The following is a 27,509-nucleotide window of genomic DNA, read 5'->3' on the forward strand; positions in this document are numbered from 1 at the left end:
GAGCCTGGCAGGCTGTGGTCCATGGGGTCGCAAAGAGTCAGACACGACTGAGTGACTAAGCACAGTGCTGCACAGCACATGGTCAATTTCGGTGGCAAATATAGTCTTGATTCAGATTAGAAGGCCCAGCTACACTGTATTAATCAAACTCCAAACTTCATTTAGTATTAATTCTTTGTAGGTCGGACCTCCCATGGCCAGAGGAGCCTGGCAGGCTACAGTCCACAGAGTTGTAAAGAGTCAGACACGACTCAAGCAACTTAGCGCACACACACACACACAGGTTGGATGTATAAAGCTACTGTTTTATAAAGAGGTGCTGCTTCTAGTCTACATCTGTTTTTATGTTGCTGATTAGGATGAGGAGTTCAAGAGATGGAACTGGTTCTACTTTATTCTTTGTAAATAGGTAATTGGAAGAAGGGGTCTCTGTCACTCTCACTCTGGCATGCCAATATCTTTTCTATTTGGTATCTCATTTAAGTTTGAGGGAAGGAGAATTCCAGTATAAGACCCTGTTACAATGTGCTGTCAAGTTTGGCTAGTAGGTTGGGAAAGAGAGAAAATACTGTGGACATCACTCAGATGACTGATCAAGGACTGTCAAAGACTTAAAAGTTGTGACACATGAATATTGATACCTAGTAAGTGAGAAATACAGGTAGCTCCAAATCAGATTTCATTACACATCATTTTATTAATATTATTGTTAATTATAATTTTTGAGCACCTATCAACTGCTAGCATTTTCTAGGTGTTTTACCCATGCTTTTTAAACTTATTAAATGAATACAATCACACAAAATGGAAGGTGACAGCACTGCTTTTTAGCTGAAATAATTGAGTTGCATGAAGTTTGAGTTACTTACCTAAGGCCTTGCAGTGAAGTAGTAAAGCTGAAATTTTTCTCTTATATCATCTGAAATTGATAGAACATTAAGATCACTTCATTATCCCCAACTAATTTTTTTTTGGAAGGAGGCCTAAAGCTACATTATACTGAAGGAACAAAAGTTGACAAACACTGCTAATTGCTTTTGGTTCTATTCCTGCTAGTAGATTTCAGCTCAGGACTGATACCCCTGCTCCCCTACACTCCACCAATCATTCACCCTTTTTCTTCCTCTGGCATTTCTAGTCGCCTTTTTCTCCAATTTGAGATTTAGTTTTTCAGACTAAGTAGTATTTGTAAAAAACACACACCAAGCTCACTTTGTGCAAAGCATGATCTGAATACCAATACAAGTCAAACGTGTAAGATTACTGTGTTAACCAGGGATGAACGATGTCATCTTAAGTGAAAGATAATATATAGGGTCACAGTGACTCCTAGTTCATATATCTTTTGTACTTTATATGTCCTTTTTGGGGGGCCACACCACAAGCAGCTGTGGGATCTTAGTTCCCCGACCAGGGATGGAACCCAAGCCTTTGGCAGTGAAAATGCCAAGTCCTAACCACTGAACCACCAGGGAATTACCTATATGTCATTTTAATGTATCATGATCTCATGTAAGAAACCGATTTCTATTCAACCAACTAGCTAATCAAATTAACTAACATTCTCTACTGTCTGGAGCTTCCCAGGTGGCGCTAGTGGTAAGAACCTGCCTGCCAATGCAGGAGACATAAAAGACATGGGTTTGTTCCCTGGGTCAGGAAGATCCCCTGGAGGAGGGCATGGCAGCCCACTCCAGTATTCTTGCCTGGAGAATCCCATGGACAGAGGAGCCTGGCTGGCTACAGTCCATAAGGTCACAAAATAATCTGACTCTATTTGGTGACTGAGCACACAGGCACACATTCCACTGTCTCAATAAAGCAGGCCAACTGATGCCCAGGGCATGCTCAAGGCTCAGAGCTACTAAGTTACTCTATTATAGCCCCACTCATTGTAGAGATGAGTGTTTACCGATAATTATTTGTTGGTTATGATACCTGTTTAAGGATGCTTGCCCACATTTTGGTAATTGTCAAATTAACTATAGGAGAAGCAATGGTAAAAAATTGAAAATAATTAAACAATATTCTAGCTGCAATTCAGCTCCAGAATAACTCCTAAATGTCTAAGCTCTCTTTGTCCTTAAAATAAAACCAAAAATATAATCCAGATAAACACATATTTTTGAAAGGTGTTATTAGACTTCTAATAAGGAGTCTTATGCAAAGGAAATGTCTTGGATCACAAGATTGGTAAATAGGTGCTCCTTTATAAGAAGATCCCATTTTACTTGGAAGAACAGGGCTGAGAATGTGAGTGTGACCTTAAAAATACATACACATGTGCACACACATACATACACAAAAAATGATAAAGTTGGAACCCTAGACCAGGATACTTCTTTGTCCCACAAAGGGAAGTAATCAAATCACCAAAGGGAAGTCCCAAATCACCAAAGGCGTCACCTCACTAGACGACTAAGAACCATCAGACCTCAGAAAACCCAAATCCAACTGTGACTCCATTCAACAACACCATAGTATTAGAACCAGACTCTAGCTCTTTGTATGGGTTGGTTCTGGGAGAAGAATTGACCATGTAAACTCTCCTTTTCTTGACTAATGCAAGCTAAAGCCCTATGGAGAAGACAATGGCACCCCACTACAGTACTCTTGCCTGGAAAATCCATGGACGGAGCAGCCTAGAAGGCTGCAGTCCATGGGGTTGCTGAGGGTCAGACACAACTGAGCGACTTCACTTTCACTTTTCACTTTCATGCATTGGAGAAGGAAATGGCAACCCACTCCAGTGTTCTTGCCTGGAGAACCCCAGGGACAGGGGAGCCTGGTAGGCTGCCATCTATGGGGTCGCACAGAGTCAGACACAACTGAAGCGACTTAGCAGCAGCAGCAACAAAGGCCTAAAAAGGGAAATATTGGACAAAATGCCAGTAAAAAGATTTGAGGTTTTAAGCAATTACTTTGAAAAATAAGAGATATAAACTTGTTTATGTCCCGATGCACTGAAAAAGGTCATAAATTTTAAACCTCATTTTAGGAGATATTGTTAGATTGAGTATTAAATGATTTAGTTATCTTTTCAAGACAAGAAATTCATTTATTTAATATTTGTTTTTTTACAAACATAAAAAATTAAGATTCCAGACTTCTTAGTGGTCCAGTGGTTAGGAATCCACCTGCCAATGTGGGAGACACAGATTTGGTCGGGGAAGATCCCACTTGCCATGGAGCAACTGAGCCCATGCTCTAGACCTCACGCTGCAGCTACCAAGCCCATGAGCTGCAACTACTGAAGTCTGCACACCCCAGAGCCCATGCTCTGCCACAAGGAAAGCCATTACAATGAGAAACCTGAACGCCACAATGAAGAGTAACTTCAGTTCAGTTCAGTCGCTCAGTCGTGTCTGACTCTGCAACCCCATGAATCGCAGCACGCCAGGCCTCTCTGTCCATCACCAACTCCCGGAGCCTACCCAAACCCATGTCCATCGAGTCGGTGATGCCATCCAACCATCTCATCCTCTGTCGTCCCCTTCTCCTCCTGCCCTCAATCTTTCCCAGCATCAGGGTCTTTTCCAATGAGTCAGCTCTTCACATCAGGTGGCCAAAGTATTGGAGTTTTAGCTTCAACATCAGTTCTTCCAATGAACACCCAGGACTGATCTCCTTTAGGATGGACTGGTTGGATCTCCTTGCAGTCCAAAGGACTCTCAAGAGTCTTCTCCAACACCACAGTTCAAAAGCATCAATTCTTCAGCGCTCAGCTTTCTTTATAGTCCAACTCTCACATCCATACATGACTAATGAAAAAACCATAGCCTTAACTAGATGGACCTTTGTTGGCCAAGTCATGTCTCTGCTTTTTAATATGCTGTCTAGGTTGGTCATAACGTTTCTTCCCAGGAGTAAACGTCTTTTAATTTCATGGCTGCAATCAGCATCTGCAGTGATTTTGGAGCCCCAAAAAATAAAGTGACCCACTGTTTCCACTGTTTCCCCATCTATCTGCCATGAAGTGATGGGACCAGACGCCATGATCTTAGTTTTCTGAATGTTGAGCTTTAAGCCAACTTTTTCACTCTCCTCTTTCACCTTCATCAAGAGGCTCTTTAGTTCTTCTTCACTTTCTGTCATAAGGGTGGTGTCGTCTGCATATCTGAGGTTATTGATATTTCTCCCAGCAATCTTGATTCCAGCTTGTGCTTCTTCCAGCCCAGCATTTCTCATGATGTACTCCACATATAAGTTAAATAAGCAGGGTGACAGTACACAGCCTTGACATACTCCTTTTCCTATTTGGAACCAGTCTGTTGTTCCATGTCCAGTTGGTTTCTCAAGAGACAAATCAGGTGGTCTGGTATTCCCATCCCTTTCAGAATTTTCCACAGTTTATTGTGATCCACACAGTCAAAGGCTTTGGCATAGTCAATAAAGCAGAAATAGATGTTTTTCTGGAACTCTGTTGCTTTTTTGATGATCCATCGGATGTTGGCAATTTGATCTCTGGTTCCTCTGCCTTGTCTAAAACCAGCTGAAAATCTGGAAGTTCATGGTTCACGTATTGCTGAAGCCTGGCTTGGAGAATTTTAAGCATTACTTTACTAGCATGTGAGATGAGTGCAATTGTGCGGTAGTTTGAGCATTCTTTGACATTGCCTTTCTTTGGGATTGGAATGAAAAGTGACCTTTTCCAGTCCTGTGGCTACTGCTGAGTTTTCCCAGTTTGCTGGCATATTGAGTGCAGCACTTTCACAGCATCATCTTTCCGGATTTGAAATAGCTCAACTGGAATTCCATCACCTCCACTAGCTTTGTTCATAGTGATGCTTCCTAAGACCCACTTGACTTCACATTTCAGGATGTCTCACTCTAGGTGAATGATCACACCATCATGATTACACTAGTGCTGCGGCTGCAACAGGGCACGAGCACGGCCGAGAGGAGCTACCTTGTGCCCGAGGTCAGGGGCAGCAGCTGAGAGGAGCTACCCCGCATCGGAGGTAAGGAGCAGCCGTGAAGAGAGACCCCGTGTCCAAGGTAAGAGATACCCAGGTAAGATGGTCGGCACTGAGAGAGGGGATTGGGGGCAGACAGACTGAAACTACAGTCACAGACAACTAACCAATCTGATCACATGGACCACAGCCTTGTCTAACTCAGTGAAACTAAGCCATGCTTTATGGGGCCACCCAAGACAGTCATGGTGGAGATGTCTGACAGAATGTGGTCCACTGGAGAAGGGAATGGCAAACCACTTCAGTATTCTTGCTTTGAGAACCCCATGAACAGAGTTACCTCAGTTCACTCTAATTTCACATAAGAGGTACATATCCTAGAAAAATTCTTTATAGTTGTAATATTAACTTTATTGTTCTGATATTGCAGTTGCACCAATATTTACACTCAGTTCCATCCAGGTTACTTGTTTTCTGCATCACAAAAATGATGAGGATATGCAGTTAAAAAGCTAAGCTAAGGAACATTCCATTGTACATATGTACCACATCTTCTTTACCCATACCTCTATTGATGGACACTTGGGTTGCTTCCATGTGCTGACTATTGTAAACAGTGCTGCAATGAATATTGGGGTCCATGAATCCTTTCAGACCATGTTTTTCTCCAGATATATGCCCAGGAGTGAGATTGCAGAATCATATTGTAGCTCTATTTTTATTTTTTTCAAGAAGCCCCCATACTGTTCTCCTTAGTGGCTGTACCAATTTACATTCCCACAAACAGTGTAGAATGGTTTCCTTTAAAAAGAAAGAAATAACGTCATTTTCAGCAACATGGATGGACCTAGAGATTGTCATACTGAGTGAAGTAAGTCAGAGAGTGACAAATATCATTATGATACTGCTTATATTCTTATATGCAGAATCTAAAAAGCAATGATACACATGAACTTAGTTATAAAACATTAACAGACTCACAGACTTTGAGAACATGAGCTTAGCAGAGGAGGAAGGTTAGGGGGAAGGGATAGTTAGGGAGTGTGGGATTGACATGTACACACTGCTATATGTAAAATGGATAACCAACTAAGGCCACTCACTGTTTAGGGGGGAGCTTTCACAGGCTCTCCCATGGCCTAAAGTTCATGGATTATTTCTCAGCTGAAAACATTTTTCAGTTTCCATTGAGTTTGTGTACATTATTCTAACTTTGTGGAGACGCTACTGAGCATGGGTGAGGTCAGGATAGATATTGGAGCTCAGTTTAACTAGGTCCCTAGAAGGGGTTTTGTCCAAATGACCATAAATATTGTAAACTATTTCCTCTACTCTAGAGAAGCAGGTCTACATCTTACAGTCTACCTCTGAGCAAAGTACCAACTGTAAAACTATTTTTCTTCATAGTCACATTTTTTATTATGAAATATAGCATATTTGCAAAAGGGAGGTATATCAATTTAACCAGTAGCAAATTACCTGACACCATATTTAGAGTAAATAAATAAATAAACCAGTCGATCCTAAAACAAATCAGCCCTGGATACTCGTTGGAAGGACTGATGCTGAAGCTGCAGTACTTTGGCCACCTGATGTGAAGAACCAACTCACTGGAAAAGACCCTGATGCTGGGAAAGATTGAAGGAAAGAGGAAAAGAAGGTGACTTCTTTTTGGTTAGATAGCATCACCAACTCAATGGACATCAATCTGAGCAAACTCCAGGAGATAGTGAAGGACAGGGAACCCTGGCGTGCTGCCATCCATGAAGTAGCGAAGAGCTGGACATGACTTAGAGACTGAACAACAACGGATATTTAGAATTGAATAGTAGCAACTCAGAGCCCCATGCATGCTCCTCATTCATCTCCCCTTCCTTTCTTCAGCCTAAAGACCATGGTCCCAAAATTATATTATCCTCTTTCTTTTACTTTATATTTTTACCACATAAATAATCTAGTATTTAGCTTTATCACATTTAGTGCTATGTGAATAAAATCCTACAGCATGTCTTTTTCTGTGACTTTTTTTTGAACTGCGTGAATGCCAATACATATAGCTGCCATTCTTTCATTTTTTTTCTCTGGCATAACATTCCACTGCATATTTATACAATCAATGAATATTTGTTCTTCTGTGGAATACCACTTGGACTGATTAATATTTTGCCTTTAAGAATAGTGCTGCTCAGAACATTCTGTAAGCACTGCTTAAGGCCTATGTGCAAGTGTAATGTGCTAAGGAGTGGAATTGTGGATTGAGCATGAACTTGTTTACTTTTATTGGATTTATACTTCTACCAGCAGTGCATTAATATATGCATTAAAACCCAGACGTGGTCACTGGTTGACCTGCAAGCTGGACTCGGTTCAATGAAAGACTCCTCACTGACCCCTAGTGTCCTTGGACTTAGGCCCACTGTTCCCACACTAGGAGCTGTTTCAAGGACACAGCCTTGAGATAGTAATGTGTTGTTGAGATCATTTGGATGGTATATGTGACTAAACCCTGTTAAAGCTTCTGTATAGACTTTTAAGATTGTGGTGGTTGAATGCAGAGATCTGCTCATCTTGCAGCTGCCTACCAGTATGGATTGGTCAGTTCCTTCAGTCTCTCTTTGCCCTTTGTGAACAGGGTCCCATTTACAAACTAAAAACAAAATATATTTTCTGCTGCTCTATCTCTTCATGAACACTTGGAATTTCTGAGTTAACCTGGAAAAAACACATCAAAACTGTTCAGCTGTGGGAAGAAGGAAGAAAGCACTGATTGATATATCTTTTTTTTTTTTTTTGCACTATTGGCCAAGATAAACTCTAAACTTTAGTGTTAGTTTCTCTGTATTTTTACGTTTTACATGCATAAGTGCAAGTGGGCTCATGCAGGTAACCCTGGCCAGCCCCTTCCAGATAGGGACAGGTAGAGGATGCAGCCCCAGGAGAGGTAACTCCTGAAGGTAACTGTGAACAAACTCTTTAGAAGCAGCATGGAAGTGGTTGCTGAAGCAGCAGATAAAATAAGAGTTAACACACAAGTTTTATAATTTTTGTAAGTTGTTGTTCTTGTAGATGTCCTTTATCAAATTGATAGTTCCTTTTCTAGTTTTGTCAGCTTTATTGAAGTAAAATATGCACAAAGTAAAATTTACCAATTTTAAATGTGCAATTTAATGATTCTTAAAATTTATTTTTATTGAGGTAACATTGGTTTATAACATTATATATTTCATGTGTACCACATTATATTTCTACTTCTATAAAAACGATGGTGTGCTCACCACCAAAAATTTAGTTTCCCCTCTTCACTAGAGTTGACCCACTTTACCCATTTTACAGTCTCCCTCTTCGCCTCTGGTAATTACTCCTGTGTTCTCTATAGCTATACATTTGCTGTGTTCATTTTGTTGTTGTTGTTGTTGTTTTATATTTCACATATGAGTGAAATCACACTATTTGTCTTTCTCTATCTGACATTTCATATAGCATAATACCCTTACGGTCCATTCACATTGTTGCAAATGGCAATATTTCATCTTTTTTATTGCCGAGAAGTATTCCATTGTGTATATACACTGTATCTTCTTTACGCATTCATCTGTCGATGGGCACTTAAGTTGTTTCCATATCTTGGCTCTTGTAAACAATGCTGCAATGAACATAGGCATGCGTCTATCTCCAACTATCCCACTTGTGAGTATTTATCCAAAGAACATGAAAACACTGATCTGACTTTTGACTAATGCATATATTAGTGTAACCTCTACCATTATTGTGATATAAAACACTTCCATCACTACAATATGTTCCTTCCTGTTCCTTCTGCAGTCAATCCCTCCCCACCCCAACCCCACCCTTACCCCTGTCACCTAGGCCTTAGCAATTGCTGATATGCCTTCCATAGTTAATGATGGTTGGTGGTTTAGTCACTAAGTCATGTCTGACTCTTGTGATCTGATGGACTGTAGCCCATCAGGCTCCTCTGTCCATGAAATTCTCCAGGCAAGAATGCTGAATTGGGTTGCTGTTTCCTTCTCCAAGGGATCTTCCTGACCCAGGGATTGAAACTGTGTCTCTTGCACTGCAGGCAGATTCTTTACTGACTGAGCTACCAGGGAAGAGGTTAGTGATTTCCTTTTATTTCTAGTTCTCTAAAAATTCTTATTAGGAAAGGATGCTGAATTTTATGAAATATGTTTTGTTGATCTATTTATATGATCATTTTTCTCTCCTATAGTCTCTTAATGTAGTAAATTTTTTAAATATAAATTTATTTATTTTAATTGGAGGTTAATTACTTTACAATATTGTATTGGTTTTGCCATACATCAACATGAATCCGCCACAGGTATACACGTGTTCCCCTTCCTGAAACCCCCTCCCTCCTCCCTCCCCATACCATCCCTCTGGGTCATCTCAGTGCACCAGCCTCAAGCATCCAGTATCATGCACATTTTTAGTAATATTAAAATAACTCTTTGTAGTAGAGCCTGAAGTCAGGCAAGTGGATTCCTCCAGTTCCATTCTTCTTTCTCAAGATTGCTTTGGCTATTCGAGGTTTTTTGTATTTCCATACAAATCTTGAAATTATTTGTTCTAGTTCTGTGAAAATGTGGCTGGTAGCTTGATAGGGATTGCATTGAATTTGTAAATTGCTTTGGACATATAGATCAATGGAACAAAATAGAAAGCCCAGAGATAAATCCACACACATATGGACACCTTATCTTTGACAAAGGAGGCAAGAATATACAATGGAGTAAAGACAATCTCTTTAACAAGTGGTGCTGGGAAAACTGGTCAACCACTTGTAAAAGAATGAAACTAGATCACTTTCTAACACCGCACACAAAAATAAACTCAAAATGGATTAAAGATCTAAATGTAAGATCAGAAACTATAAAACTCCTAGAGGAGAACATAGGCAAAACACTCTCAGACATAAATCACAGCAGGATCCTCTATGATCCACCTCCCAGAATTCTGGAAATAAAAGCAAAAATAAACAAATGGGATCTAATTAAAATTAAAAGCTTCTGCACAACAAAGGAAAATATAAGCAAGGTGAAAAGACAGCCTTCGGAATGGGAGAAAATAATAGCAAATGAAGCAACTGACAAACAACTAATCTCAAAAATATACAAGCAACTTCTGCAGCTCAACTCCAGAAAATAAACGACCCAATCAAAAAATGGGCCAAAGAACTAAATAGACATTTCTCCAAAGAAGACATACGGATGGCTAACAAACACATGAAAAGATGCTCAACATCACTCATTATTAGAGAAATGCAAATCAAAACCACAATGAGGTACCACTTCACACCAGTCAGAATGGCTGCGATCCAAAAATCTGCAAGCAATAAATGCTGGAGAGGGTGTGGAGAAAGGGAACCCTCCTACACTGTTGGTGGGAATGCAAACTAGTACAGCCACTATGGAAAACAGTGTGGAGATTCCTTAAAAATTGCAAATAGAACTACCTTATGACCCAGCAATCCCACTTCTGGGCATACACACCGAGGAAACCAGAATTGAAAGAGACACATGTACCCCAATGTTCATCGCAGCACTGTTTATAATAGCCAGGACATGGAAACAACCTAGATGTCCATCAGCAGATGAATGGATAAGAAAGCTGTGGTACATATACACAATGGAGTATTACTCAGCCGTTAAAAGAATTCATTTGAATCAGTTCTGATGAGATGGATGAAACTGGAGCCGATCATACAGAGTGAAGTAAGCCAGAAAGAAAAACACCAATACAGTATACTAACACATATATATGGAATTTAGGAAGATGGCAATGACGACCCTGTATGCAAGACAGGGAAAGAGACACAGTTGTGTATAACGGACTTTTGGACTCAGAGGAGAGGAGAGGTGGGATGATTTGGGAGAATGACATTCTAACATGTATACTATCATGTGAATTGAATCGCCAGTCTATGTCTGATGCAGGATGCAGCATGCTTGGGGCTGGTGCATGGGGATGACCCAGAAAGATGTTATGGGGAGGGGAGGTGGGAGGGGGTTCATGTTTGGGAATGCATGTAAGAATTAAAGATTTTAAAATTTAAAAAATAAAAAACAAAAAAAAATAAAAAAAAAAAAAATAAATAAATAAAAAATAAAAAAAAAAAAAATAAAAAAAAAAAAAATAAAATAACTCTTGGGATAATGCCAATTTGGTAATGATGATTTTTTTTTAACAAGACTATATTTAGATTGTTGTTAGTTTGTTGATGAGTAGTGCATCCATGTTCATTCATCAATTGTTCCTGTAACTTTTCATAGAGTTCTCTTTGGAAGGAAGTTATTATGCAAGTCCGCAATTAAGGAGTGGAGACATGCTCTCCTTCCTTAAAGGAGGAAGACTTACATAAATTATTTGGAATTATTCTGCACAAAAGATTTTTTCTTCTCCCTTAACTTTTTTTTTTGGCCACACCCTGCAGCTTGCAAGATCTTAGTTACTGCAACAAGGGATTGAACCTGGGCCCACAGCATTGTAAGTGCCAAGTCCTAACTACTGGACCACCAAGGAATTAACTAATTATTTATTTATTAATATCACTGTGGACTCATGTATACTTATTTTATATTTTGAGTTATAATTCACTACTATGTTATTTATTTTGTTACTCAAATGCTGGCTTCTGTGTTCCTTTGGCATACCCAAACCATTGAACTATTTTGTTTTGTTTCATTGTTTTTTCAAACACTTTCTTTCTGGCATTAAATGGATTACTGTATATGTTTTCAACCCCAGTCCTAGAATCAACTATTTCTCCAATGAGCCCAGTTCTATCACTTTTTAATACACTATTTAAAAGTTGATATTAAGGTTATTATGCTATCACCAAATAAGCTGGAGGAAATATTCCTTCTTTTCCTCTACTGGAAAATTTGATTATTGGAATTCTTTGTTATTTCACATTTTCTGCAACTTCCCTGCAAAGCCATTTGGTTCTAGTGTGTTTTCTGATAGCATAACTTAAACTACTGATTTTGTATTTCATGGGTTTCTGTTTGTCTAATTGAACCGGTTTAGATAGGTTACATTTTTCTAATTTTTTTTTCCCCGTTTCACCCAATATTTTAAATTTGTTAACAAAATTGTTCAGAACATGGTTTTATCTTTTTAATCGCTCTACAGTGTAATTGTATCTGTAATTGTGTCATCTCTTTCACTCCTAATATTGCTTCCTCTATTTTGTTTTATTTATTAATATCATCAGAATCTGTGCAAGTAATTAGTCTCTTCAAATAATTGTTTTGTGGGGATTTGTTAGCCTCTCTTTTCCTATTTTATTTATTTATAATCTTTATTATGTATTCCTCATTGTTTTGGGGAGGTTTATTATGTCATTCTTTTCTTATTCTTAGGTTGGATGCCTGGTTAATTATTTTTAAATGATTCATCTTTTTGAATAAACATACTGAAGGCTATAAAGTTCCCCTAAGTACCACTTCAGCTATATTCTGCAAATTAGATATGTGTGATTTTGTCATATAGATTGAAATATTTTATAATTTTATTATGATTTTTTCTGACTTAAAGATTATATTAAAAAATACTTTTAACTCTCCAGATTCCTTCATTCTTTACTCATCCAACCATTATTTGTCACAAAATACCAGGAACTGCTCTAGTCACTAACTATATGACAATAAATAAAGCAGAGTAAAAGTTACATGCTCTAGGAGTTTACATTCTAGTGAAGTGAGAGAGATAATAAAATAAATAATGTTTTAGATGGCATGAAATGATTTAGAGAAAAATTAAGTAGGAAAAAGGGATAAAGAATGAGTTATGGATACGGTGTTGAAGGCCTCAGTGCAAAAAGTAATATTTGTAAGATGACTTCAGGGAGATGGAGAAAACGTTAAAATATCTGCAGGAAGGAACCTGACAGAAGAAACAATCAGTGTACAGAGACTGAATGTATTCTATCAATGGAACAGCCGGTGTACCTGGAACACAGTGAGCGAGGAAGAGGGGAGGAAATGAGACTGGAGAAATAAAGCCAGCTTGGAAGGGTAGGTATGTAGGCCTTGTGATCTACTGTAATGACCATGGATTTCAGCTTTCACTTATAGCATGATGTGAATTCACTGGAGAAATTTAAACAAAAGTATGACTCATCCAGGTTTGGTTTTCCCAGGATCTTTGGGGTAGAGTTGAGAATAGACTGAATAGAAACCAAAGCGAAGCAAGAAGACCAAAAGGATGTATTGCCATTCACTTTATAGATTAGAATATGGTCAATTTTCGTAACGTTGCTCAAGTTCTTGTAGAAAACATGAATTTTTCAGTCACTGTATATACAATGCTACATATACATTCTTTAGATCAAACTTGTTTATCTTGATGTTCAAGTCTTCTGTATTCCCACTCAATTTTTATCTGCTTAACCCATTAGTTACTACAGACGTGTTAGTATACCAATGTGACAGAATTTCTGTAGTTTTCCACTTAATTCTGTCAATTTTTACTTTATATAGTTTAAGGCTTAAATATATAGTTAAACATATAAATTTATAGTTTATATAGTATTAAGCCCATGAGTTAAGAATCATTATCTTCTGGCAAATTGAAACTTTTGATCAGTATGTAAGGCTCACTTTATCTTCAATACTGTGTTGGTCTTAAAATCTACTTGGTTTGCTTTCAAATATATTGAGGCAACATTTGTTTTAATTAGTGTTTGCCTGGTGTGTCTTTCTATCATTTGACATTAAGTCTTTCTGAATTTTGATAATTTAGGTAGGCTTCATGCAAACAATGTAAGACTAGATTTTACTTTATTTTGTATACAGTCTGGAAACTCACTGTCTTTCAATATATAGAGTTTACTCTATATACATTGTTATCAGTTCAGTTCAGTTGCTGAGTCATGTCTGAACCTTTGCAATTCCATGGACTGCAGTATGCCAGGCTTCCCTGTCCATCACCAACTCCCAGAGTTTGCTCAAACTCATGTCATTAGAATCTGTGATGCCATCCAATGCTATCCAGCCATCTCATCCTCTGTTATCCCCTGCTCCTCCTGCCTTCAATCTTTCCCAGCACCAGGGTCTTTACTAACGAGTCAGTATTTCGTATCAGGTAGCCAAAGGATTGGAGCTTCAGCTTCAGCATCAGTCCTGCCAGTGAATATTCAGGACTGATTTCCTTTAGGGTGGACTGGTTGGATCTCCTTGTAGTCCAAGGGACTCTTAAGAGTCTTCTCCAACACCGTAGTTCAAAAGCATCAATTCTTCGGTGCTCAGCTTTCTTTATAAGTCCAACTCTCACATCCATACATGACTACTGGAAAAACCATAGCTTTGATTAGACAGACCTTGGCTGGCAAAGTAATGTCTCTGCTTTTTAATATGCTGTCTAGGTTGGACATAGCTTTTCTTCCGAGGACCAAGGGTCTTTTAATTTCATGGCTGCAGTCACCATCTTCAGTGCTTTTGGAGCCCAGGAAAATAAATTCTGTCACTGTTTCCATTGTTTCCCCATCTATTTGCCGTGAAGTGATGGACTGGATGCTGTGATTTTTGTTTCTTGAATGTTGAGTTTTCAGCCAGCTTTTTCACTCTCCTCTTTCACATTCGTCAAGAGGCTCTTCAGTTCCTCTTCACTTTCTGCCATAAGGGTGGTGTCATCTGCATATCTGATGTTACTGATATTTCTCCTGGCAATCTTGATTCCAGCCTGTGCTTCATCCAGCCTGGCATTTCTCATGATGTACTCTGCATATAAGTTAAATAAGCAGGGTGACAATCAACAGCCTTGATGTATTCCTTTCCCAATTTAGAGTCAGTTATGCATTGTTATACAGTTATACATTGTTATAGGATTAATGATATATTAGAATTAATTTTTGGTATCTTCAGGTATTCATTTTGTAGTGTTTATCAGTTTCACTGCCACTGTTAATTTCTCTTGTTTTTATTATAATTTTCCATTAAGTTATTTTGATATAACAAATCTCTAAATATCTAAAATATCAGGGGCTTCCCTGATAGCTCAGTTGGTAAAGAATCCACCTGCAATGCAGGAGATCCCAGTTCGATTCCTGGGTTGGGAAGGTCCCCTGAAGAAGGGAAAGGCTACCCACTCCAGTATTCTGGCTCGGAGAATTCTGTGGACTGTATAATCCATGGGGTCACAGAGGGTTGGACATGACTGAGCAAATTTCGCTCACTATTTTAGATATAATACCCTATTTCGTTTGGTATTTATTCTAGCTACTTATACATGCATACTTTATTTAGTATCTTTCACATTTTCCAACTCTTTGTCTCTCTGAGCTGCTTTCAGAATTCTTATGGCTCCATCTTGCATTTCTTCTTTTCTCTTAAGCTTTTTAGTTTGTTGTCTAACTCACCATCAAAATTTTGATTTTAATTATTTTAGTTTTCATCTACAAATCTCTTGATTCTATTTTAGATCTGCATTCTTATTTTTAAATTTTTCTTTATTTCTTATTTAAAATTTTAAACATCTATTTCATGTTTTGAAATATATGAAAGTGTTAGTCACTCAGTCATGTCCAAATCTTTGCTATCCCATGGACTGTAGCCTCCCAAGCTCCTCTGTCCATGGAATTCTTCAGGCAAGAATACTGGAGTGGGTTGCCATTTCCTTCTAGGGTATCTTCCTGACCCTGGGATCTAACTCAGGTCTCTTGCATTGGAGGCAGATTCTTTACCATCTGAGACACAGGGAAGCCCAATTTCAAAATATGTAACCATAGTTATTTTACATTCTAGTTGTAAGAATTCCAATATTGGAATTCTTTACACATTGGGTTCTGCCTCTTAATTATGGTAACTAGTTTCTGTGGCTTTTGTGGGTTTTTTTTTTTCTGTCATCTCATGTCCCTTATTGTTATTTTTGGGAATTATTTGAAGACCGGGTTACAGTTGTTTCCCCCAAGAAGGATTTTTTTTTATTCTGCCAGTAATCTAGGGAATCAGAGCTTATCTTAAAGGCTTCTCTTGAAGTTTCTGGTTATGTGAATTTGGGCTACAGACATATGTGAGGACTGCTTTTGTTAAATATTCTCAGGGCAGATTGTATTCTCCCTCCATAAAAGGTGAATGTCAACACAGGCGACTTTACTTGTTGCCCCTTTGGTGTGCCAGGTTTATTTCTCATTACCATTATGTGGAACATCTGTCCTTTCTGGATCCTAGCTTTAACCTGAGAGTTGTATTAGACTCCAGCCTTGGGCAAGCCTTAGGCTCTGCTCCTGTCCCTGTGACTTTCATAGCAGCAGAGAATGCTCTGTTCAAGGTCACCAAGGTTTACAGATGCCCTGAGGATAAAGCTTACCTTTATTTCTCTTACATCTTGAGAATTCTATTTTTATTTTTTTAATTTTATTTTGTCTTTTGTCTGTTCTTTATTTCTTGCTAGATCAGTGGTAACATTTAAAAAAGATGTTTATATTCTATGCAACTTTTTCTTATTTCCCTTAGAAGGAATGTTCAAGGTCTCAAGTCTGCCATATTGCTTCAAATAAAAGCCACTTCACAGATGCTCTCCTTCCCTATCTGTATATTGTTTTTCTCTTTTATGTATTTCATTTGTAAATATGAAATATACAGTTTCATTTTGATCCCCTGCCAAAAGATTATATCCTACAAAGAAAGAGGTAACTGTGGTAATAAGTTTAACCTGATAATTCTTTATAGAAATTAGAGATAAACAATATTTTAGTATGACATGGGAAAATATCCAATTATACTTTCACCTGTGTCTACTAGAAATCATCAAAATATTAACATAGTTATTAGTATAAAATGTAGATAACCATTTTTCAAATTGTAGTCTGAAAACTAGAGGTAAAAACCGCTCAGTTTATTCTCTATTTTAATGTTACATTTCTTCTCACTTTCTCTGAGTATACCAGGAAATTGACAAGTAATGTGACAGAGACATGGAAAATACACTATCCTGAACTTCTTTCTGATTTCTCCCTAGCCATTAATTTCCATTTCAACAATTATGGAATACTTCAAAGCTTATGGAACATTTTATACTTAAAAGTTTATGGAATTTGATTATCAAAAATTGGAAACTTTTAAAATACTGATGATAAGTTCCTTGACAAAGAGAAGCTTATTTTCTATTAAGAGGTTGGAATAAAGAAAAGCAAAGTATTATCTCTATATTCAAGGATCTCACTGGGTGGTAGCTCAGCCTAACCAACATAAACATAAATTACATTGGTATAATGAATAGACATTTATAAAAAGCATTAAGATATCACATGGGAAATATCTCTGATCTAATATCAGAGGATTGAAGTGTTGAACCATAATGTACTTTATAGAACAATGGGAAATTAAGTAGGGGAGAAATGGTGAGAGCTCACCAAATATCCCATCTATAATTTATAAACTGCTTTGTAATTAAGTTAGGCTATATGACAAGTTCTGGTAAATGGACAATGCGTGAAAGTAGTGTAAGTCTCTACTTAGCTAAGGCAGTCAAGAGTAGGGGTGCCTCTTTCATCCTGCTTTTCCTCCTGACCTAGTCTGTGTGGTCCGGATGGTGTGGCAACAATATGGAGAAGGACTGACTAGTCTTCATTAGACTTCACAAAAGTGAAAAAAAACATGTGTTTAGTTATGAGATATCTGGCTATAGCTGCAGGTAATGTTAATTACCAAGGTCATAGTTTGGGATCCACCATATCAGATCCAAACAGTGGGATATGAGAATGAGTGGTTTATTTGGCAGGTGACACCAGGACACACCAGTGAGGAAGTATGATGGTGAGGTGGTGGTGGTGATGGTTTAGTCACTCAGTTGCGTCCAACTCTTGCAACCCATAGACTGAAGCCCACCAGGCTTCTCTGTCCATGGGATTCTCCAGGCAAGAATACTGGAGCAGGTTGCCATTTCCTTCTCCAGGGGATCTTCCCGACCCAGGGATCAAACCCGGGTCCCCTGCATTGCAGGCAGATTCTTTACTGACTGAGCTACAAGGGAAGCCCCAAGATGGTGAGGAGATAATCTTAATAAAAAGTTTGCTTTCAAGTATTTGCTATGGGTAACCTGAGTTTCATCCTGCTGGAGAATTCTGAAGGACAGTATGGACTATGCATTTCAGAGTTATTCCTAAGTGATTACTAGAAGATGCTGGGAGTGTGAGTTTTTATGCACCAGCTTCTGTTAGTCATTGATTAAAGTTTTCTCCTGGGAGGTGTTGATTTCCCAAAATTTTCTGCCTGACATACAGGTGAGAAAATGGGCTTTGATGGTTAGATAAAGCTCTCAGTCAATGAAATGCAGGTGGGCACAGCATGGTTTCACTAGTAAGAAGGCACAATACAACATGCCATATCCTGGGAAGTGTAATGTGAGAGGCTATAAGGCATCATATAAAGCTGAAGAGATAACATGGCATCCAGTCATGGAAGCTCTTCTTTGCTGTATGAGGACTTTTTGTCTTTCAGTCTTGTCAGTGGTAGAAAACTGTGGATGGATTATAAGTGTAGAAGTGATGTGGTCAGATTTGTACTCTAGACTGGTCACTCTAGATGGTATTTGGAGAATGAAATTGAAGTGGACCAATTCAGTGATTGTTATAGCTATCCAGTGATGAGACCACAGGAGCTGAAACTATGACAATGTTAACAGAGATAATACTAATAAAAGTTAACATTATTTAGCTGTCAGACTGGTGGTGCAGTGGTAAAGAATCTGCCTGCCAAGCAGGAGATGTAAGTTCGATTCCTGGGTCAGGATGATCCCAGGAGGAAATAGCAACCAACTCCAGTATTCTTGCCTGAGGAATCCCATGGACAGAGGAGTCTGACAGGTCTATAGGGTTGCAAAAGAGTCGGAAACTTTAGCAACTAAACAACAACAACAAATGTGCCAAATATATAATTTTTAGTGTAATAAGTCATTTAATACAAATATAATATTAATGGAAATTATTATTATGTGCATTTTTAGGAAACTACAATGGAGAAAGCTTAAGTACTTTGTTGAAGATCAGAGTTAAGAGTTAGATGAGCTTGGAATAAACCCAGGATATATTGTTCCAGAGTTTACATTCTTAATAAGCTCAACACTGGCTGTTGATAAAAAAAAGAATAGATTTGTTTACATTATTTGATAAAATAAGCATTCATGGTGATTTTTTTTCTAAAGAAAATGTGAAGGATGACTCTAACATTTCTACCATAGGTAAAAGGTTAGATGCACATTTATAAGCAGTATTTTTAAAAGAGAAAACTCTTCATTGCACAAAATGTTGCTGAGACATTTAACAACAAAAACAAAAAGCTTCTGGAGTTTATTTTATCCCTATGGTTGTAATAAAAGAAATGAATCCCTGAACTACACTAATTTCTTCCAAGAAACTGGTACACTAATTTGGAGCCAAAGAGCTAAAATAGAAATAGTTCAATGACAGAGAGAATAGTATTTTGTTTACTGGCAATTTGGCAGGTAGAGTCTTCTGACCTAGGAAAATGGTCCTGTGTGCAGGAAGGGCTTATTTTTTGTCACGATGTGAAAAGTAAACCTAACATGAATAAGATTAGTAACCTTATTTGTAATGATCATTCCACATGGATTAAAAATTTTAAGTATATTTCATAAAGACAAAGATGTGCCATGCTTCAATATTCTTTCTCTAAAGATGGCTGAAATTATATGGAACTTGATCTTAAATATTACTTTTGATGGTACTGACAGCCAAATAATCACTATGAGTATTGTTGTGGTTCTGCTGTATAGACTGAAGATAATAACCATTCAGTCTTTGTTTGAAAGCACATTTCCTCAGATCAGTGCTCTAAAATATGTATTTCACAGGCTAGGTGAGTGCTGTAGGAGAAACTTGTTAAATGTTAGTAGGAACTACAGCTGACCCTTGAACTACACAAATTTGAACAGTCAGGGTCCACTTATACATGGAATTTTTTCAGTAAGTGCACACTACAGCACTACACAATCCATGGCTGGGTGAATCCAGGGATACAGAACCATGAATGTAGAGTGCCAACTGTGAAGGCATACATGGATTTTGGACTGCGAGGCTCAGCACCCCTAACTCCCATGTTGTTTGAGTCAACTGTATATTCTCTCTTTTTTTTTTAATTTGATGAAAAAGTTTTTATTTTCATGAACTTTTTTTTTTACTTTACAATATTGTATTGGTGTATATTCTCTTTTAAGAGAACAAATAAAATTGACAGTATTCTTGTTGAACTAATCTAGTTATAATTATTTTAATTGCGATAAAAAAACACATAACATAAATTTACCATCCTAGCCATTTTTTATGGAGAAGGCAATGGCACCCCACTCCAGTACTCTTGCCTGGAAAATCCCATGGATGGAGGAGCCTGGTGGGGCTGCAGTCCATGGGGTCGCCAAGAGTCAGACACAACTGAGTGACTTCACTTTCACTTTTCATTTTCATGCATTGGAGGAGGAAATGGCAACCCACTCCGGCGTTCTTGCCTGGAGAATCCCAGGGATGGGGGAGCCTGGTGGGCTGCCGTCTCTGGGATCGCACAGAGTCGGACACGACTGAAGCGACTTAGCAGCAGCAGCAGCAGCCATTTTTAAGACACAGTTCACTAGCATTAAGTATATTCACTTTATTGTGAAACAGATCTCCAGAACTTTTTCATCTTGTAAATCTCAAACTCTATGCCCATTAATCAGCAGCTCCCCTTTCCTGCTTTCCTCTGGCCCCTGGCAATCATTGTTATTTTCTGTTTCTATAATTTGACTACTTAGATGTTTCATTTAAGTTAAATATACAGTACTTATATTTTTGGGACTGCATTAATTCACTTAGCATTGTATCCTCAAAGTTCATCTATGTTGTAGCATGTGACAGAATTTCCTTCTAAGACTCAATAATATTCCAGTGTATGTATATACTGTATTTTATTTATCTATGTATTTCTCAACAAACATTAGATTTCTTCCATCTCTGGGCTCCTGTGAATCATGTTGCAATGAACATTTGGGTGCAAATATCTTTTTGATACCTTGCTATCAAGTCTTTTGGATATATACCCAGAAGTGAGATTTCTGGATCATATGGTAGTTATATTTTTAATTTTTTGAGAAACCTCCATTCTGTTTTTTATGGCAATTCCACCATTTTGCAATCCTACAACAATAAGCAAGGGTTCCATTTTTCTCTACATCCTCTCCAATACATGTTACTTCTACCTTTTTGATAATAAAGAAGTGTGGAGTGATATCTCATTGTGGTTTTAATTTCTATTTCCATTTCTATTTCCTGAATGATTAGTGATGTTTATCATCTTTTTGTACTTGGCCATTTATATATGCACCTTTGCATCTTAAGATGGATAAGCTCTATACAGTCAGACAAAACAAGACCTGGAGCTGATTATGAGCTCCTTATTGCAAAATTCAGGGCTAAACTGAAGAAAAAAAGGGAAAACCACTAGGCCATTCAGACATGACCTAAATCAAATCCCATATGATTATACAGTGAAGGTGACAAATAGATTCAAGGGATTAGATCTGATAGACAGAGTGCCTGAAGAACTGCAGACAGAGGTTCGTAACATTATATAGGAGGCAGTAAATCATCCCAGAGGAAAAGAAATGCAAGCAGGAAAAGTGGTTGTCTGAGGAGGCTTTACAAATAGCTGAGGAAAGAAGAGAAGTGAAAGTCAAGGGAGAAATGGAAAAATATACTCAACTGAATGTAGAGTTTCAGAGAATATCAAGGAGAGATAAAAAGGCCTTCTTAAATGAACAGTGCAAAGAAATAGAAGAAAACAATAGAATGAGAAGGACTAGATATCTCTTCAAGAAAATTAGAGTTATCAAGGGGCCATTTCATGCAAGAATGGACATGATAAAGGACAGAAACAGTCAGGACCTAATAAAAGTAGAAGAGATTAAGAATACACAGAAGAACTATACAAAAAGGTCCTAATAAACAGGATAACCATAATGATGTGGTCATTCACCTAGAGTGAGACATCCTGTAGTGTGAAGTCAAGTGGGCCTTAGGAAACATTACTACAAACAAAGCTAGTGGAGGTGATGGAATTCCTGCTGAGCTATTTGAAATCCTATAAGATGACACTATTAAATTGCTGCACTCAATATATCAGCAAATTTGGAAAACTCAACAGTGAGCACAGGACTGAAAAAGGTCACTTTTCATGCCAATCCTAAAGAAAGGCAGTGCCAAAAAATGTCAAAACTACCATCCGGTTGTATTTATTTCAATGCTATCAAGGTTATGCTCAAAATACTTTAAACTAGGCTTCAGCAGTACATGAACTGAGAACTTCTGGATGTACAAGTTGGGTTTAGAAAAGGCAGAGGAATCAGAGATCAAATTGCCATCATTTGTTGAATCATAGAGAAAGCAATGAAATTCCAGAAAAGCATCTACTTCTGCTTCATTGACTTCACAAAAGCCTTTGACTGTGGATCACAACAAACTGGAAAATTCTGAAAGAGGAATACCAGACCACCTTATCTGTCTCCTGAGAAGCCTGTATACAGGTCAAGAAGCAACAGACATGGAAAAATGGACTGGTCCAAAATTGGGAAAGGACTACAACAAGGCTATATATTGTCACCCTGTTTATTTAACTTTTATGCAGAGTACATCATGTGAAATGCCAGGCTGGATGAATTACAATCTGCAATCAAGATTGCCAGGAGAAATATCAACAACCTCAGACATAAAGATGATGCCATTCTAATGGCAGAGAGTGAGGAGGAACTAAAGAATTTCTTGATGGAGGTGAAAGAGGAGAGTGAAAAAGCTGGCTTGAAATTCAACATTCAAGAAACAAAGATCATGGCATCTGGTCCCATCACTTCATGGTAAATATTAATTGAAGGGGAAAAAGTGGAAGCAGAGACCTATTTTATTTTCTTAGGCTCCAAAATCACTGCTGATAGTGACTACAGCCATGAAATTAAAAGACATTTGCTCCTTGGAAGGAAAGCTATGACAAACCTAGATGGTATATACAAAAGCAGAGACATTACTCTGCTGACAAAAGTCCATATAGTCAAAGGTATGGACTTTTCCAGTAGTCATGTACAGATATGAAAGCTGGACCATAAAGAAGGTTGAGTGCTGAAGAATTGATGGTTTTGAATTATGGTGCTGGAGAAGACTCTGGAGAGTCCTCTGGACCACCAGGAGATCAAACCAGTCAATTCTAAAATAAATCAATCCTAAATACTCATTTGAAAGACTGATGCTGAAGTTGAAGCTCCAATACTTTTGCCACCAGATGCGAAGAGCCAACACATTGGAAAAGACCCTGATGCTGGGAAAGATTGAGGAGAAGGGAGTGGCGGAGGATGGCATAGTTAGATAGCATCACTGATTCAATGGACATGAATCTGAGCAAACTCTGGGAGCTCTGGGAGATAGTGAAGAACAAGGGAGCCTGGCCTGGTGCAGACCATGGGGTTGCAAATGGTCAGACACGACTTAGCTACTGAACAACAACAACAAAATATCCTCTTTTGAGAAATATCTATTAATCTCCTGTTCCATTTTTAATTGGGTTATGTTTTATTGTCAAGTTGTAGTTCTATCTATATTCTTTATCAGATATATGATTTGTAAATATTTTCTCCCGTTAGATGTTTCTTATTTACTCTGTTGACTGTTTCCTTTGATGCACAAAAGTTTTAGTTTAATGTCTATTTTTGCTCTTTTTGTTTGTGCTTTTTGTGTCATATACAAGAACTCATTGCCAAGTCTAATGTCATGAATCTTCCCAATGTTTTCTTTTAGTTTTATAAGTCTTGTGTTTAGTTCTGTAATCTATTTTGATTCAGCTTTTGTATATAGTGTAAGAAAAAGGTCCATTTTCCATTTTTGAATGTGGATATCCAGTTTACCCAACACCGTTTGTTGAAGAGACTGTCTTTTCCCCATTGAGTGGTCTTAGCACCCTGGCTGAAGATCATTTGATAATATATGTGAAGGTTGATACTGGGATCTTTGTTCTAGTCTACTGGTCTATTTGTCTGTCTTTATGACAGTATCACGGAGAAGGCAATGGCACCCCACTCCAGTACTATTGCCTGGAAAATCCCATGGACTGAGGCGCCTGGTAGGCTGCAGTCCATGGGGTTGCTAAGAGTCAGGGACAACTGAGCAACTTCACTTTTGCTTTTCACTTTCATGCATTGGAGAAGGAAATGGCAACCCACTCCAGTGTTCTTGCTTGGAGAATCCCAGAGACAGTGGGCCCCCGTCTATGGGGTCGCATAGAGTCGGACACGACTGAAGCGACTTAGCAGTGCTGGTTTTATTATTGTAGATTTGTAATATGTTTGGAAATTAGGAAGTATAATGCCTGCAAATTTGTTCTTTCTTAAGGTTGTTTGGTTATTTAGGGTCCATCGAGATTCCATAAGAATTTTAGGATGTCTTTCTATTTCTGTGAAATAAATACTGTTGAGATTCGTACAGAAATTGCATTGAATAGGAAAATCACTTCAGATTTTATGGACATTTTAACAATATTAAATCTTCTAGTCCATGAACACAGAGTGTCTTTCATTTATTTGTGACTTCTTTAATTCCTTTCAGCAGGGTTTTGTAATTTTCAATGTACAAATCTATCTTTGTTTAGGTTTATTCCTAAGTATTTTATTCCTTTTGATGATATTGTAAATGAAATTTTTTAATTTCATTTTCAAATTATTCTTTGTGGTATATAGAAATGAAGCTCAGTTGTTTGTGTTGATTTTGTATCTTGCTACTTTGTTGAATTCATCTATTCTAAGATTTTTGTGGAATCTCAAGGGCTTTATACATAAAAGACCATGTCTTCAGCAAATAGTAGATATACTGAGTTTGAAATGTCTAATTGTCTGGGGTCCTGATACCATAGCATTGGCTGTAAAAATTTATCGATCAGTTAATAGTTTTTTTTTCTATTGCTCTATCCAGGGAAATAAGTACTTTGAGATTTAATTTCAATGACTCAGAAGAACTGACATCAGACTGTATCCAAATAGAAATGATGTGTCATTTCTATTTACTGATTCTAATTACTGACATTTCTATTTACTGATGCCTTTGCATCAATAAATAGAACTGAAGTTCAAGTTCTGTATCCCTCAAGGATTATTTTTTATAGCACTCTGTATAGAAAAACATGGCATAGTATGAAAGAAAATGTCATCACTGCTTCAGAAAGGTATTTTTTAAGACTTTATAAATGAGATTAATGGTTAGCCAAGAGCAGTTTCATCTCACATTTAAGAAAACAATGTTTTGTCAATAGAATTATTTTAATCCTCACAACACAGCCATAGAAATGGCCATTGTCATTCCCCTTTACTAAGCTAAAATGTATTCATTTGAGCTTATTTTATATTTCCTAGTCTTTTCTACTTATAGAATAGTTACAAACATTCTTAGCTTGTGAGTCTTTTTGAAACTTCCACCAGTAGAAAGCAGAGTCATTGTTTTCATGTAAATTTTAGGAAACTGGTATAATCTATCCAGAAAACAGTCTACTGACTATAAAAATAAATATGTAAGCAACAATTTGCAGATTATGAGCCAACCATCCATTGAATTCCACAGCAGTCAACAAAGAACACCTGTCTGAGAAGCACAGCAGGAAAATAGGCAGCAGGTGCCACACCCCTGGTATTTGCTTAGAGTAAAACAATCTCTGGCTCCACTGAGGCAGAAAGAGGGTGTTCTTTCTTGAAGCTGTTATTTTTCTGTTCTCTATAAATGCAGAATTATATCTATATTTTATTTATAAATGGATTAAGAATATCTCCACATTTCTTTTTTTTTTTAATTTTACTTTATTTTACTTTTACAATACTGTATTGGTTTTGCCATACATCAACATGAATCCGCCATGGGTGTACATTTTTTAACTGACACGTTTTGAATACCTATCAGTCTTTCAAATTTACTAAAATTGCTGCTTATCTACTTCCTGGCTGACTTATGAAACTTTATTTTCAGTCATTTAAGCTTTCAGTGTATCTTGGAAAATCATAATAAAAAGAAGGCAGTATTTACAAGACAATAAGATTTGAATTTAAAATGACCATTTCAAGCCATGACTCTTCTGCTAACTACCTGTAAGATCTTGACTTAACATCACAGTTTATTTCTTATTTGCAAAGTAGGGTTGCTGTGATTATTAAGCACATATGGCTCAAGATATAATTGCTGAATGTATGAAAGTGAAAGTTGCTCAGTGGTGTCCGACTCTTTGTAACCCCATGGACAATAGCCTGCCAGGTTCCTCTGTCCATGGAATTCTCCAGGCAATTCTACTGGAGTGGGTAGCCATTCCCTTCTCCAGGGGATCTTCCCAACCCTGGATTGGTAGCCATTCCCTTCTCCAGGGGATCTTTCCAACCCAGGGATCGAACCCAGGTTTTTTGCATTATAGACGGATACTTTACCAACTTTTTATTGGACTAGGAGAGATACCTAGGAAAGCCCACCAGGAAAGCCCAAGAATACCCGAGTAGGTAGCCTATCCCTTCTCCAAGTGATCTTCCCAAGCCAGGAATCAAACCAAGGCCTCCTGCATGGCAGGTGGATTCTTTGCCAGCTGAACTACCAGAAAAGCCCTAGCAAGTATATGAATATGTTGAAAGTATGTTAGGTGCTATTTTATGCTAAAAAATACTTTAGGAATACCAAGATATAATATTTGATTTGAATTGTTCCTTAAGGATCACCTATCACAATACTATATTTAGCTGGTGAGGAAATTGAGTAAATTGTTGGCAATTATGAAATTACTGGTGGCAGAATTAAAGTATGTATCTAGATTTCCTAATGTTTAAATTTTCATAGACATTTTTAAATTCTAGTTCTTAAAGATAATTTTTGTTGCATAAAAAAGGAAAAGAAATTGTTGAAAGCAGTTTCTGACTGCTCATGGCAATTTATTAGTTGTAATATTTTTTCATGAATAAATAATCCTATAAATAAACATTACAGTAACTCTGGATGTTAGTTTTAACATGGGATAAAATGACCAGGTGGTTCATTTCAATGTAAAAATACTATCCTTGCTTATACTTTTCAGAATCTAAAAGAAAGTACTTTCTTCTGATTTAGGAGAGAAAAACACAGCGAAAGTTCAACTGTTGAGAGTGGGCAGGACTGTGCTGGGATAAGGTTGATATTACAATGTCACAGAATTTTATATTGTAACAAACGGGATAGATCCATCCTGATTTTTCCGTTGAAAAAGTAAATCCAAGCAATAAAATAAAATAAAATATTTCATATTCTTTTGAAAAGTAATGATTTTTGTTTTGCTTTATCAAGTATATATACTTGCTCATATTGATTACAAATTCAAAGCATACATGTATGTCTGTATTTCACTTTGCCTCATTTAGATCATAGACTGGTACTGGTTGCTCCAGTACCATCCTTAAACTAGGTGCCGTTCATATTACTGAGCATATTACACATGCTAAGCTAATTTACCTTTAGAGTTATCAAATGGGATATGTATCATCTTCACTTTTGGTTGAAGAAGTTGAGGCTCATAGTAGTTAAGATGTTTATTGATACTATGGAATCAA

The 27,509-nt window shown here is 37.5% G+C and overlaps 1 long non-coding RNA gene across 1 annotated transcript; it reads left to right on the plus strand.

The window, feature by feature from the left end:
• The first annotated feature begins 1,650 nt into the window (after nt 1–1,650).
• Nucleotides 1,651–26,824, plus strand: LOC132658791 (uncharacterized). Its single transcript, XR_009598851.1, has 2 exons — nt 1,651–9,032; nt 11,371–26,824. It is a non-coding gene; the product is annotated as an uncharacterized LOC132658791 (long non-coding RNA).
• Nucleotides 26,825–27,509: the final 685 nt, after the last annotated feature.

Source organism: Ovis aries, chromosome X (assembly GCF_016772045.2).
Source record: "Ovis aries strain OAR_USU_Benz2616 breed Rambouillet chromosome X, ARS-UI_Ramb_v3.0, whole genome shotgun sequence".
Lineage (NCBI taxonomy): Eukaryota > Metazoa > Chordata > Mammalia > Artiodactyla > Bovidae > Ovis > Ovis aries.